The 14049-nt window shown below is 50.3% G+C and overlaps 1 pseudogene; it reads right to left on the bottom strand.

Annotated features, from left to right (window-relative positions):
* Nucleotides 1-6534: 6534 nt before the first annotated feature.
* LOC115892780 lies at nt 6535-7191 on the bottom strand (annotated as a pseudogene).
* Nucleotides 7192-14049: the final 6858 nt, after the last annotated feature.

Here is a 14049-nt window from a genome sequence, read left to right as displayed (position 1 = left end):
TGACCTGAATAGCGTACTCCACCTGCACCCCCCCCCGCGCGGTGGGCAGTGTGTCCCCCCACAGCACCCCTAACCCGTATGCTGCTTCCGAGATAGGGTCCCGATAGCGCACCAAACCGGGTCCCTACCACAAACAGTGCAGCAGCTGATAGAGCCCCTAACTCACCCTCCACTGACCGCAGTGCAGCCCCCGAACTGTGCCCACAACCCACCCCACCACCCTGCCTGCCACTGGTGGGCGGTATCGCCACCAAACTGCCCCTTGCGCGGGCAGTGTAACCCCCAATGGCGCACCCAACTCGCCCTCTATCATGGGCAGTCTGGCACCCGATAGCGCCCGAAACCACCCCCTCGAAGAACCTCCCTGCACACCCCCCCTTTCCCACCCCCCCAACCGGCAGTGTAGCACCAGATACTGCCCCTAACCTATCCCCTGCGGTGGGCAGTGCAGCCCCGGATAGCACCCTCACCCCACTGTCGGCAATGAAGCTGGACCAGTCAGCGCCCTGATTAGTCCCCCCACCCCCACGCCGCCGGCAGTGCAACCACAATAGCAGCCCCAACCCACCCCCTGCGGCAGGCAGTGTAGCACCCAATAGCACCCCCAACTAGCCCTACTGCTGCTGTAATGATAAAAGTTGGAATGTCTTATGTGTAAATATATATAACTAACTATATGTTTGATTGTTTTAAAGATAGTTCTAGAGTAGGAAAAAAAGGACAGAGTTAGAAATTTAACTTGAAACCATTGGAGTGCCTGAGTTTACTGAGGGAAAGTGTGTTGAATGATAAAAATTTGGGAAAAACAGAACAAACAACTGTGAAAACTTAGGGATCAGATATAGCAAGAAGAATCTGCACAGTTAATTGAGAGATGGAATTTTAAAATAAGTAGACCATGGAAACATAAAACCTAAGCAAAGTGTGTGTTCTAAAATAAGAGAGAAGTTAACAGTGTTAAATTATTCTTAAAATATATGCAAGGTAAGGATTAAAAATGTTCTATTTTATTTAGTGACTCTTGAAACCTTGCCATGGAAAGGTTTACTGGAGTGCTGAGTTAAATTTCAGTTCTTGATGTACAGATATGAATGGGAAATGATGTAATGTGAGTGAATAAAGAGACTTATTTTTAAATGAGACATAAAAGCAGCTGGAGTGTGATATTTCATTAACTCGCACGTGCACTTTTATGCGTGTGTGTGCTTCATGCTTGTTTGCTTTACAATATGGGGCACATTAAAAGTGGTAAGAACTAAGAAACTTAAGACTGAGAAAGCACAAATAATCAATGAAATAAGATTCCTGAGAAAGTCAGATGTAATACAAACCAGCTCCATGTCAGCTAAGATATTTCCTTTCCCAGATCTCCGCAATGCAGAATTTTTCAGTCTTTAATACTTTAATGCACATTTTGAAATACCAAGAAGAGAATGCACTGAGGTCATATCAAAGTCAGAACTTCATTTCCAAAAGCCATTTCCCTCCTGCCCAACAGTACTAGTAAACCAACATAGAATAAGAAATGGAAGACTATTTATTTTGCCAAATAGCAGAAGTACATTGGCTGTGTTTTGCCAAGGAAACCTACAGTATGTTTTCATTTTCAGGTTTATATTTAGTTTGGAAATCTGTCTTCTACAGAGGAAGTTGATTATTGAATAAAACGTCTACATGAATATTCCCATCTCATAACCATACAATACGCTCATTGAGTTAAATGGCAGCATGGCCTACTTAATTTACATGGAATTCTCCCTTTTTCTCATAGCAAATATAATAAGAAAAATTTGAATAAGAATTAATACCATATGATTCTACTGTACTCTAATATATGTAACATTCTCCAAATCACTTATTTATTACATGACACTTTTTACATACTACAGAACTGCATTTCACCTAAGGCAGGGCATATACATTCTCACTCAAAATGGAACAGAGTATACAGTATATGCTCTTGAACACTGTGAATGTGAAGGACATTCTAGCATCAGGGCTACCTTAGTCACTGTGGAAACTATTAGAAACAAATGAGTAATTTGTTTTTCTCATTCTTGCAGACAGCAGAAGTAAGTAGAGCCAGGTACAGTGGCTCATGCCTGTAATCCCAGAACTTTGGGAGGCCCAGGCAGGCAGATCACCAGAGGTCAGGAGTTCAAGACCAGACTGGCCAACATGGTGAAACCCTGTCCCTGCTAAAAATACAAAAATTAACCAGGCATGATGGCAGGCACCTATAATGCCAGCTACACTCGGGAGGCTGAGGTAGAAGAATCACTTGAACCAGGAGGTGGAGCTTGTTGTGAACCTAGATTGCACAACCTAGATTGTAGTGAACCTAGACTGACAACAAGGCAAGACTCCATCTCAAAAAAAAAAAAAAAAAAAAAAAGAAAGAAAGAAAAGAAAAAAAAAGTAACTGCCATTTTTAAGACAGGTACTGAGAAATTGATAGAAAATATTGGACATACAAAATGTAGGTTATCTAAAACCATAATTATTTTATTGGGTACTTTGATTTTAGTTCTATTAACCTCTACCAGTGATGACTGGAAATGATTCACCAGGGTGAATCTTTATGTCCACTAATGCACATAAGTCTAGTATGATATTATCAGCATGCATAACAAACCTATGGACAGTGGATGTGTCTGTGAGAGCTGATTCCCATTGAGCTAAGCATTTTGAAGTTAGCTCAATATGAGTTTTCTTTGTTCTCTTTGATAGAATTATAAACTAAAGGGTCACACAAGACTATCATTCCTAACAATCTATATCCTAACAGGCAAATCGAATGGTGGATTCAAGAATTCTAACCATACGTACAAAATGCCAAAAAGAGGAGATACTAGAATAAATGTGAGACTACTATTTTAGGAGAATAAACTCTCATCACTATTCTTTATAATAAGCTCACCCAATTCTGTGCTTTTGAAACAGCTATAGTAAAAAATGCTTTTTGAGAGCATATGTATTTTTTTAAATAAGAAAAACATACCCATCCAGAACCAGATGCAGCCCCTGAGGCTCTCTCAGGCCTGGTCTCGGGGCCTTATTCCAGTCAGATGGGGTGGCCCCTGGGTAGGGCCCAGGCCCTTCCAGACCCGAGAGTAGGGATTCTTTTTTTCCTAAACCAAATGTATTTTTAAAGAAATCTCCCACTCTGTTTCTCTAGTGTGTTCATTACATTTGTTGTTGTGATTAAGTAGGCAGATCTTAAAATGAGTGATTTTAACTGCTCAAAAATGTACAATTCAGTGACATTAAGTGCATTAGCAATGCTGTGCAACCATTCCCAATACCCAGTTCCACAACATTCTCACATGACCTTTTGTGTCTGGCTTCATTCCTGTAACATCTTTTCAAGGTTCATCCATGTCATAAAATGTGTCCAAATTTCATGGTTTTTTATGGCTGAATAATATTCCATGGTGTATGCAGACCATGCTTTCTTGATTCACTCATCAGCTGAGGACCACGTGAGTCCTCTCCCCTGTTTGGTGGTTGTGCACAGAGCTCAATGAATATGTGTGAACAGAATTTGTTTGCAACCCTACTCTCGGTTCTCTTATGCATACTTGGGAGTGGAATTGCCGAGTCATATGGTGCCTCTTTCTGCTAAGGTAGCCACAGCAAAATGCCGCAGGTGGGGAGGCATCAACAGACTTTTTTCTCTTACATTTCTGGAGACTTGGAGGTCCAAGATCAAGGTGTCGGCCCATGGGTTCCTGGAGAGGGCTCTCTTGGCTGGTAGCCACCTTCTCACTGTCCTCATGCAGCGGAGAGAGCGCCCTGGCATTGATTCCTCCTCCTATAAGAGCTTCAGCTGTATGGGATTAGGACCCACCTTGATGACATCACTTAACCTAAAGAGCCCATCTCCAAATACAGTCACATTGGTGTTAGGGCTTTGACATATGAATTTAGCAGGGGATGTGATTCAGTCCATAGCAGATGTTAATTCCAGAAATAGGGGTTCTCAGGGCAAGGGCAGATCAGGGCAAGTGGTAATTCTACAGATGAGGGTTATGAGGGTCAGGGCAGATGGCGCAGGTGTAATTCTATAGATGGGGATTCTCAGGAGGAGGACAGATAAGAGAAGGTGATTAATTCTACAGATGGGGGTTCTCAGGGTGAGGGCAGATGGGGCAGGTGGTTAAGTCTACAGATGGGATTCCTGGGGCAAGGGCAGCTCAGGGCAGATGGTAATTCTATAGATGGGAGTTCTAGGGGCAAGGGCAGCTCAGGGCAGGTGGTAATTCTATAGATGGGATTCCTGAGGCAAGGGGAGCTCAGGGCAGGTGGTAATTCTATAGATGGGGTTTTTGGGCAAAGGTAGATCAGGGCAGGTGGTAATTCTATAGGATAGGGTTCTCAGGATGAGGGCAGATGAAGCAGGTGGTAATTCTGTAGATGGGGTTCTTGGGGCGAGGGCAGACTAGGCAGATGGTAATTCTATGCATGGGGTTCTCAGGGTGAGGCAGTGAGGGTGACTGCACACACTGGGCTGGGGGTCTGATTCCAAGAGTCACGGCCTCCTTGCTCTCTGCACCCTTGGCTGTAAAGTGGCAAATGTGGCAAATGTGGCACTTTGCCCTGTGCAGGGGTATCAGGCCGTGTGTGATGAGTGCCTGTTCCCCACTCCTGCTCAGAAACTCCTTGGACAAGGCTGCGTGTTCCAGGAGCAGTACGGCTGGGAACGACTGGGATGGTTTCATCCCCGAGGCCCAGCTCTGGTGAGTAGCGTCTGCTGGGTTGTGCCACTGGGAGGCCCTGCCCTGTCAACCCCCTTGCCTCTCTGTGTACCCCACTTCCCCAGGTGGCTCCACTGTCGTGATCAGTTATTCTGCACACAGGAAGCCGAGCCCCACTGACCTGCCCCCAAGGCTCAGTGCATTCTTTGTGCCATTCACACAGTCACCACTCCCTGTCCGCCCCGGCCAGGCCTTCCATGGCCCAAGTGGGAAGGGCTGTGGGCACAGCGGAAGGTTATGTCCCGCAGTGGGGAGATAGCAAGAAGACTCCCCCAGGTTGCAGGAGGAATGGAGCAACTTCTCCTAATTCTGTGCATCTGCTTTTGGCCACTGTTGGTTTATGTCAGGAGAGCAGCCAGTGGGAGAGTTGATGCACCCAGGGTGCTCGGTTTCACAGTGGCCTGGACTCTGGGCATTCTCTGGGGCCTCCCAGGGACCTGGATCCTCAGAAAGAGGAACAAAGGCAGTCCTGCAGTGAAACCTGGGACCTAGGCCCTCGGGAGCAGCCAACGCAAGACCTTACGGCCAGCTGAGGGGTAGCATTTGATCCAGATTTAGGGAAATCAAAATCCCCTTCCCGGGCCTGTGTCTCACCAGTCCCTTCTGGTGCACCCATCTTCCATCCCCATGGCAACCTGCAGCCCAGGACAGGCTCCAGAGCTCCAGGGTATCGGGAGGGGAGATGGGAACCAGAGCTGGCTAACAGGGCCTCAGCTCTGGGATCAGTGTCCTCAGAGCCTCGCTGATCATTGTCTTTTCTCCTGCTGCCCCTAGGGACATGCAGTCCTCACAAACCCTGCGGGGAGGAGGGGGTCTGGGCAGACCCTGCCTTGAAGCCCAGCCCACTGTCTTCCAGTCAGATCTGGCCTTGGAAGCCCCTCTTTCCTGTCCCTGGGTGAGGATAGGAGAAGAGAGGAGAGGAAAGCAAGAGTCAGGAACACACCCCAGGTCCCAAGATGGGCAGATTTTGCACCCCCACCCAGGAGCCAAACTGCATGTCCAGGATACCTTGGCAGGGATACAGCAGGTGGGATGTCCCTGCTGGGGAAGGAGGGGACTCCACGCAGAGATGCCAGCAAAGCCTGACTCCATTACAACCTCACATTGGCTCCCACCTGTGTGTGAAGAGGAGGTGAGGCTGGGGCCGGCAGACAGGACTGGCAGCCCTCAGAGGCAAAGAATTGCCTGCACCTGCATTCACAGCTGTGCCATGCCAGTAGTTAGGAGGGCAGGTGGGGGGTTGTCTGCAGGAGCAGAGGCCGAGGAGGGCCATGGGGCCGTGGGATGTCTGAGAGGGGGATAGATACCACTGATGCCAAGGCAGTGGCAGAGAAGCTGGACTCTGGAGCCCACGCACCTGCCTGGCTTCGTACCACTGCCCAGTCCTGGACTTGTCTGTGCCCTTGGGTGAGATGTCACTTCTCTGCACCTCAGTTTCTTCATCTGTAGAAAGGGGCATGCCTGGTAGGAGCGTAAGGCACTTTCGGCAGGTCCTGGCCCAGAGCAGGAGCTAGGCCTGGAATTGCCGTGGCTCTGGGGAGTAGCCCTGGCTGAGGTCCTGTGTAACTGTCTTTCCCTGTCGTTTCCCACCTTGGGGAAGCATCCAGCTTCTCCAGCCTCCTGGGCCCCGGCTGGGCTCTCAGACCCACGAGGTGAGGCTTCTGCCTCCTTTATACTGCTGTTTTGCCTGGACCTCATGGGAGCCCCCTGCCCGTGTCCACAACACACTTGCACTCACTGCAGGGGCTCCTCGAGGGCAGGGCCAGGCCTGACTCCATCATAGCCTCAGTGAGACCCTGCTCTGGGGAGGGAAGTGGGAAGGGACAAGGAAGGGAGGCCGAGGACCACGTGTTTTCTTCCCAGGTCCTGGAGTATGACTACTACCAGGCTTATGGGAGCCAGTGCACTAGGACTACTAGGACTAGAACTACGCCTACCTTAGGCTGCTGGGGGATGAGTACACTTTTCACTTCCCACCCCACCACAATGCGGTGCATAGCTGGGGTCCACCGCGGTGGTCCATCCCTCTGCTCATCCCTCAGATGAGCCTCCCCATTGGGCCAGCCCTTGGCTGGCCCCGCAGAGGCTCCCCTCCCCCAGGAGTCTCTTCAGGCTCTGCATTCATGCTGTTTCTGGCGGACTCCATTTTGAGGAGGAATCATGAATTTTCCTCTCCCCCTCCTCCCTCTGTATGGAGATTTTGCCAGCAGACAGGCCTGAGCTGAAGTGGTGCTGCTGGGGACGGGGTGAGGTGGGGGCTAAGGTGATGGGCTGGGGCCTGGTGGGGCCGCACTGTTCTGAGCCTCCCCCTCCAGCTCAGCAATCTGGAGCTGCTCCAAGGCTGGCATGAGATGTGGTGGGGGAAGGGGCTCCTCCTTCCTGGAAGCCAGCACAAAGCAGATCCAAGACAAGGTACCCAGAGGCTCTTGAGCATCAGGCCCCTATGGGCCCCTTCAAGGGACAAGCAGAGGGAACCAGAGCTGGGAGGGCCATGGCCTGAAGCCTGCTTGCTGTTCCTCTTGCTCCAAAGTGGGCAGGCAAGGCTGGTCACATGGGGCACCTGGCAGCCCATCACCCCTGCCCAGGGACCTGGCTCCCACATGTGGGGGTGAAGGTGAGGAGTCTTGAGGGGCCTCCTCCCCTGCAGCAGCCTGCACCACACAGGGGCATTCTCCCCAACAGCTGTCCCAGAAGGAGCAAGGCCAGCCTCTGCCCTGGCCTGCCCAGCCGTGTTGTAAAGCACTCACAGGTAGAGCACACCTGTTGTTCAGCTCCATCCCAGGGAGACGCATGATGTCTCACTGCTAATCTGATATAGGAGCAAAGCCAAGGCCTGAGCCCAGAGTCTCAGAACCCAGGGACAGCTTAGGAGGCATCCATGAGGGGATTTCTTCCTGGGGCCTCTGGGACAGGTGCAAGCCCAGCTTCACTGGGGTCTGACCCTGCGGTTGCCCGGGACCCCATGCCCTGAAGGGCCCAGCTTGGGTTCATGCTCTGCTGTCAGTGCCTTGAAACTCTTCATGGTCTTTGGACAAGTGCCCCGCTGGGTCCCGCACTGGGTTCTGTAGCCAGTCCTGAAGGGAAGAAAGCATTCATTCCCACCATCTCCCCCAAAGCTTGCTCTAGTGACAGAACATCTGTTCAAGGTGTTGGAAGAGGGAGCTCCTGCAGGAAGGAGGTGTGTGTGTCATGAAGCACCTGAGCAGCAGGGCCGGCTCAGTGCCTGAGTCCCTCGTCACTGCCTCCCGGTGAGTGCTCGGGGCTCCCTCTGGCACCTCCACACCCACAGCCTCTAAAGCCTGTGGGACTCTGTCCATCAAGGATGTGGGAGCTCATGGGAGATGCCAACTTGGCTTTGTGGCTTCTTCTGACCTCCGCAAACATGCCTGAAGCCATCGTAAAGCAGGAAACATGTGCTTGTTCTCAGCGCTGGCAGCTTCTCCAGCCTCTAGAGGAGCCCAGTGCCAGAGGCTGCTGAGGGTTTTGGTCAGCAGCCCTGGTAGCATCAACAAAGGTACAGTGGAAACTGACAAAGGGGAGCCCTGTGTGAAGGACAATGATGCGTGGCAGGGCTGTAGAAGCCACGGAGGACTCAGGAAGCGGATAGTCCCAGTGGTGTGCTGGTAACAGCTTAACAACCAGCTCTATGGGATGGAGGGCAGGAAGCTGGCTCTGCAGCATTGGCCAATTTTTCCCTGATGTAAATACTTTCTCCATGGCTGATTTCAATCCAGTCTGCCAATGAGGCATCACTGAATATGGAGCGAGGTAGGGATCTGCATGACCAGTTCTCAGGGTCAGTGCACCCCTGCACAGCCTGGCTGGACCGTAGCTCTGCCACTGCCCAGCTGTGCCACCATCCCTGGCCTCCCTGAGTACATGACGGGTAATATGAGTTCCCTCGTGGAAACTCAAAGGCAGTTTGGAAGGAGATGAAAGAGCTTCTTGACACACGGTAGTTGTTCAGGAAGCTGTGGTTGTTGCTGTCATGATTATTTTTTTTCCCATAGTAACAATGAGGTGGGCACATCTGCTCAGCAGCGGGAGGCATGTTGAGCCCTGAAGGAAAGACCAAGTAGAACATCCAGTGAAGAAGAGAAGACTCTGAAAACCTCACCCAGGCATCTGTAAACCTGGGGAAGGAAATAGGGAGTTGTGTGTGTGTGTGTGTGTGTGTGTGTGTGTGTGTGTGTTTTAAACTACTGTATTGAGATCTAATTCACATACTATATGATTTATTCATTTAAAGGGCAAAAATCAATATTTTTAGTGAGTTCACAGGGTTGTGCAACCATCACCATGATCTAGTTTTAGAACATTTTCATCTCCCAGCAAAAGATACCCCATACCCTGCCCTATCCCCAGCCCAGGGCAACCCTACTCTACTTTCTCTCTCTGTAGATGTATCTAGTTCAGACGTTTCACATAAGTAGAATCATAAAATATGTGTTCTTTTTGTGATCAACTTCTTCTGCTAAGTGTGATATTCTCAAGGCACATCCATGTTGTAGCGTGTGTCCGCACTTCATTCCTTTTTTTTTTTTTTTTTTTTTTTGAGATAGTCTTGCCCTGTCACTCAGGCTGGAGTGAAGTGGTGCAATCTCAGCTCACTGCAGCCTCCGCCTCCTGGATTCAAGTGATTTTCTCATCTCAGCCTCCTGAATAGCTGGGACTACAGGCACGCACCACAATGCCCAACTTTTTTTTTTTTTGTATTTTTAGTGGAAACAGGGTTTCCTTATGTTGACCAGGATGGTCTCAAACTCTTGACCTCAGATGGTCTGCCTGCCTTGGTCTCCCAAAGTGTTGGGATTACAGGTGTGAGCCACCACACCCTTTGCCCATTTTTAATGGAAGTATTTGACTTTTTATTAAGTCATTAAAAGTTCTTTTTTCTGTCCGGGTAGAAGGCCCTTATCATACATAAGATTTGCAAATACTCTCTCCCATCCCGTGGGTTGCCTTTTCACTATTACTGTCCTTTGATGCACAAATGCGCTTGTGATGAATGTCCTTTCATCTGACCTTTGCTTTTGTGACTTGCGCTTTTGGTGTCCTCTCCAGGAAACTCTTGCCATTTCCAACTCCCCATACTTTCTTCCCAGAGGTTGTACAGCTACAGATCTTACCTTTATGTCTTTGTTCCATGTCTAGTTAATTTTTGGACATGATGTAAGTTAAGTGACCAGCTTCTCACTTCTGCACGTGGCTATCGGATCCTCCCAGCACCACTCGTTGGAGACTCTTTCCCCATGAGTGGCTTCAGCGTCCTTGTCGAGATCACGTGACCACATATGTGAGAGTTCATTTTACTTTGCTTTCTGCAACTTTGCTGACTTTGTTTAATAGTTTCAAGCAGTGTTTTTGCGTGGAGTTTTCAGGATGTGGAAAGGATTTAAACAAAACCTTTAGGCCCTTCCTGCTGATCTTCCACAATTCTGTGACTCCATCCATGGCCAGGAGTTCCATCTTGCAATTTGGGGCTTTCAGAGCCCACCTGAACCAGGGTGGCCAAGGACCACATGCCAGGACCACGTGCTTGGTACACACACACCATCCCTGGTTGACAGGTCAGAGGAGGGCACTGAGGCTGAGTGGGCTGACCCCCATGGGTGCTGGGAGATGCTGTTCCCACCCAAGCCTGGCTGAAAGGGAGACCATGTTCCAGATGTCCTTGATCGGCCTGTCCCTCTACTTGTGGGTCCCCACTTGGAAGAACTGGGGACTGATCCCACTTCACTACTTTGGTGGAAAAAAATGCAAGATACCTCAACAACCAGTGATTCTGAACTTAGAGAGGCCCCTGGATTTCCCCAGACTCCCTCACTTTGCCGGAAAGCAGGTGTGGCCCATTTTCCTCCTTCATTCAGGGACTCTTTCTTGGGCCAGGCTGTGCATGGAGTACAATGGAGACCCAGACCCAGTTGACCCCATCTTCGTTGAGCTGCTGGAGCCAGGAAGGATGGGACCACTCCCTCCCTTCCACCCGTGAACCCTTACCCTCTCACTGAGCTGGGTGATGGGTCTTTGTCTGAATAAGAGATCCACAATTGGAAGACCATGAACAGGTGCACTTTAAAAATTATTTTTCCTGTTTCAAAATGAGATTGGTTTTGAGCCCCAAGCTCCTCCATAGGCTGTCTAAAATTAGAATCCCGTTGACAAGGCCATCTTTGTCAGGGACCTAAAGCAGGGAAATGTCAACAGTACACTTTCTGTGTCAGTTCTGCGTTTTTTAAGAGGCGTGGGCAAATGGCAACTTACAGCAAATTTGCACTGTTTCCAAAGCTTTTAGAATCCAGCCCCTCAGTGGTCATATGATTAAACTGTCAGGTTTGTAAGGAGCTGCTCCTGTGGACGGGAGAGCGGGCTCCGCCCTTCTTCCCACAGGCATATCCCAGCGGGAGCTGTACTGGGCAGGCCTTTCCACTCAGAGCAGCGGTGGAATCAGCTCCTCTGCTGTCTGGGATCCTGCAATCCACCCAGCTCTCTGCATTCTTTTAGTGAGCTCTGTGGTCCCAGGGCTGAGCACTCAGGCCTTCCTATGGGAGTCAGTGGGTTCAAGGGCTTGCCTGAAGGTGAGGACACAGACTCCAGTTTCTGGGTGTGGACACAGCACGCACCTGAACCAAGTGTGCAAGGAAAATCATGCCTCCAGCGCAAGTAGCCCCCCAGGCTGCCTGTGGCCTCCATGCGCTGAGTACTAGCCTGGTGTGCAGGTGTGTGGGACACACCCTCCCAAAGACACCTGCTATCCTCCCAGAGCTGGGTCTGCCCAGCCTGTGTCTGCCTCAGCCCAGGGACATTATTGACAGTGTTCCCACCATTGCATGGGCCATGGGGGGATGAGATGAAGCTTATACCATGAGCACATGATAATCAGCACTGTCATTTACGCTGGGCTTGGGGCCATTGTGTCTTTCACAGTCAGGTATCCACAGCCCCACAGGCCTTTCTCTCTTGCCTCCCACCACATCCACTGCCCAGTGCTGGGCCTTTGCACCCTCACCTGTATAGCCCCTCTGCGATGGCAATCTTCTGCTCTGCCTGCCAGCCTGGTCTGGCACCCCAGGCAGGGGCCTTGCTTTCCAGCCCCTTCCCTACCCAGAACATGGTTGTGCTTACGGCCGAACCAAGCCCTGAAGGGCAGAGGCTATGGCTGTCTTCAGAGCCCTGTGCTGGGCTGAGGCTGACCAGAATGGTAGGTGATGGGCTCCTCGTACAACAGGCTTGGCACCTGGCTGTCCTCTTCCCTGATGCCTCTGTCCCCACCAAGCACAGCCAGGGTGGTGTCCCCTGAGCCATGCTTCCACCTTCCCCCTGCCCTTTGCAGACATGTCTCAGAGCTTCTGAAACAGATAAAGCCGGCTCACAACCCCATATTACAGACAAGGAAGGGTGAGAAGCTTGCCCCAGATCACTGCTGTGGACGATGACCCCGAAAGCATATGTCTACACATCCTAACTTGCCAGAACCTGTGAATGTGCCTTCACTTGGAAATAGGATCTTTGCAGGTGTAATTAACATCAGCGTCTCCAGATGATATTATCTAGGGCTAGGGAAAGTCCTAAATCCAGTGACAAGTGTCCTTGGAAGACAGAGACACAGAAGGGAGGCTGTGAGGGCTGAGGCAGAGATTGCAGTGATTCAGCCACAAGCCAAGGGGTGTCTGGAGGTGCTCAGGATTCTCCCTGGAGAGTGGAAGGGTCCTCTCCAGAACCTGCAGAGGGAGCATGGCTTGCCCGCACAGTGATTTTGGATTTTGAGCCTCCGGAACTGAGAGAGTTTGCTGCTATTGTTTTAAGACACCAGTTGTGGTCATTTGTTATGACAGACAGGAAACTAACCCAGTCCTGTAGAAGACCTGAGGTCTGCAAATGGCAAACCTGTCATCTCCCCCTCCCAAAGGTGACCCCCTACTTCTCCCCAAAGATTTCCAGAGCAGCTGGAGGGAGTTCTCCTTGGAAGACCCCATTTCTTGGTGGCAGTCTGGCTGGGACCCAGGGCCAGCTGGTAGTCATGATGACAGTAGGAGTTGTCCACCAGGAAGTGGTGGACTGGGCCTGGACCTCAGCCATCCTACCTGGCCACATCTAAGCCATGACTTTGTCCCCCAGATCTGGACCATGTAGCTGTCCTTCGTTGGGGAGCTGGGCTGGGAGCTGCACATTCCAAAGGTGTCCTGTGTGACTGTGCACTGGGCTATGATGGCCGTGGGTGCCAACCATGGCCTCGTCAATGCAGGGTACCACGCCAATGACTCCCTAAGCACTCAGAAAGGTAAGTGCAGGGTCTGGATGGCACGGGGGAGTGTTGGGAGGCAGGAGGGCAGTGTCGCTCAAGACATGTGGAGACTGAGAAGCTGTTTACCTTCCCTGTGTCATCACCCGGCTTCCTTCTTTCCACACCATGATTTCCTCCCCTTACATCCCAACACCTGACATCCTCCATTTCCCCAAACCCTCTTGCTGCCCAGGGTCTTCATGCAGGGTCCCAGGGACAGTGTTGGGATCAGCAACCCCTGCACACACCTAGACTCAGAGAGCTGAGGCGCTGCCCGGCACCTGGGGGGCAGGCCCAGTCTGGGTTGGAATTGAGAGCCTTGGTTTCTCTGACAGCCATGAAGAATGGAGCCGGGGAGCAGGTGCTATGGCCTATGGAAGAAGGCCAGACCCTTGTTCAAAGCAAGGATGGAGGTCAGAGAGCACATTGGGCAGCTCCCCTGGGCACCCAGCTTGGGCACTGGGCAGCTCCCCTGGTGTTGGGCACACAGTTCAGGCATTAGGCAGCTCCCCCTTCATGAGGGATGGTAAAGCTTTACAGAATTTTTTTTTTTAAGACAGAGAAACATGATCACAAAGCACATGTGTACCATAATACAAATTTCATGTATTTTGTCTCTTTGTATTATGTTTTCTTTCCATTTATGTCTTTTCAAGCTAACGATTCCTAGTCTCCTAATACAGTGGACCTTTCACGCACTTACTTTAGCTAGTTATTTTCTTTTAACTAGAATCCCACAGATAAAGTTATCAAAGCACGGAAAAGGATGAAGAACCTTGACTCCTTCCCCTCTCCATCCCCCACTGAATTCAATTTGGCCCAACCTTGCATTTGTTTTGTTCTTCTGGAGAGGAAAATATACTCATTACCCTCAATAAATATACAATCTATTTAGGGAGATATGGCTTCAGAGTAGGATTCTTTGTTTGATTTTTATTATCTTACCTTCAGATATTTGGAAAGACCAAAATGCTGTATGCTTGGGGACCACAAGCAATATGAGTGGAA

The sequence above is a fragment of the Rhinopithecus roxellana genome, chromosome 13 (genome assembly GCF_007565055.1).
Source record: "Rhinopithecus roxellana isolate Shanxi Qingling chromosome 13, ASM756505v1, whole genome shotgun sequence".
NCBI lineage: Eukaryota > Metazoa > Chordata > Mammalia > Primates > Cercopithecidae > Rhinopithecus > Rhinopithecus roxellana.
The sequence above is the reverse complement of the archived record's forward strand: the minus strand, read 5'-3'. Positions and strand labels throughout refer to the sequence as shown.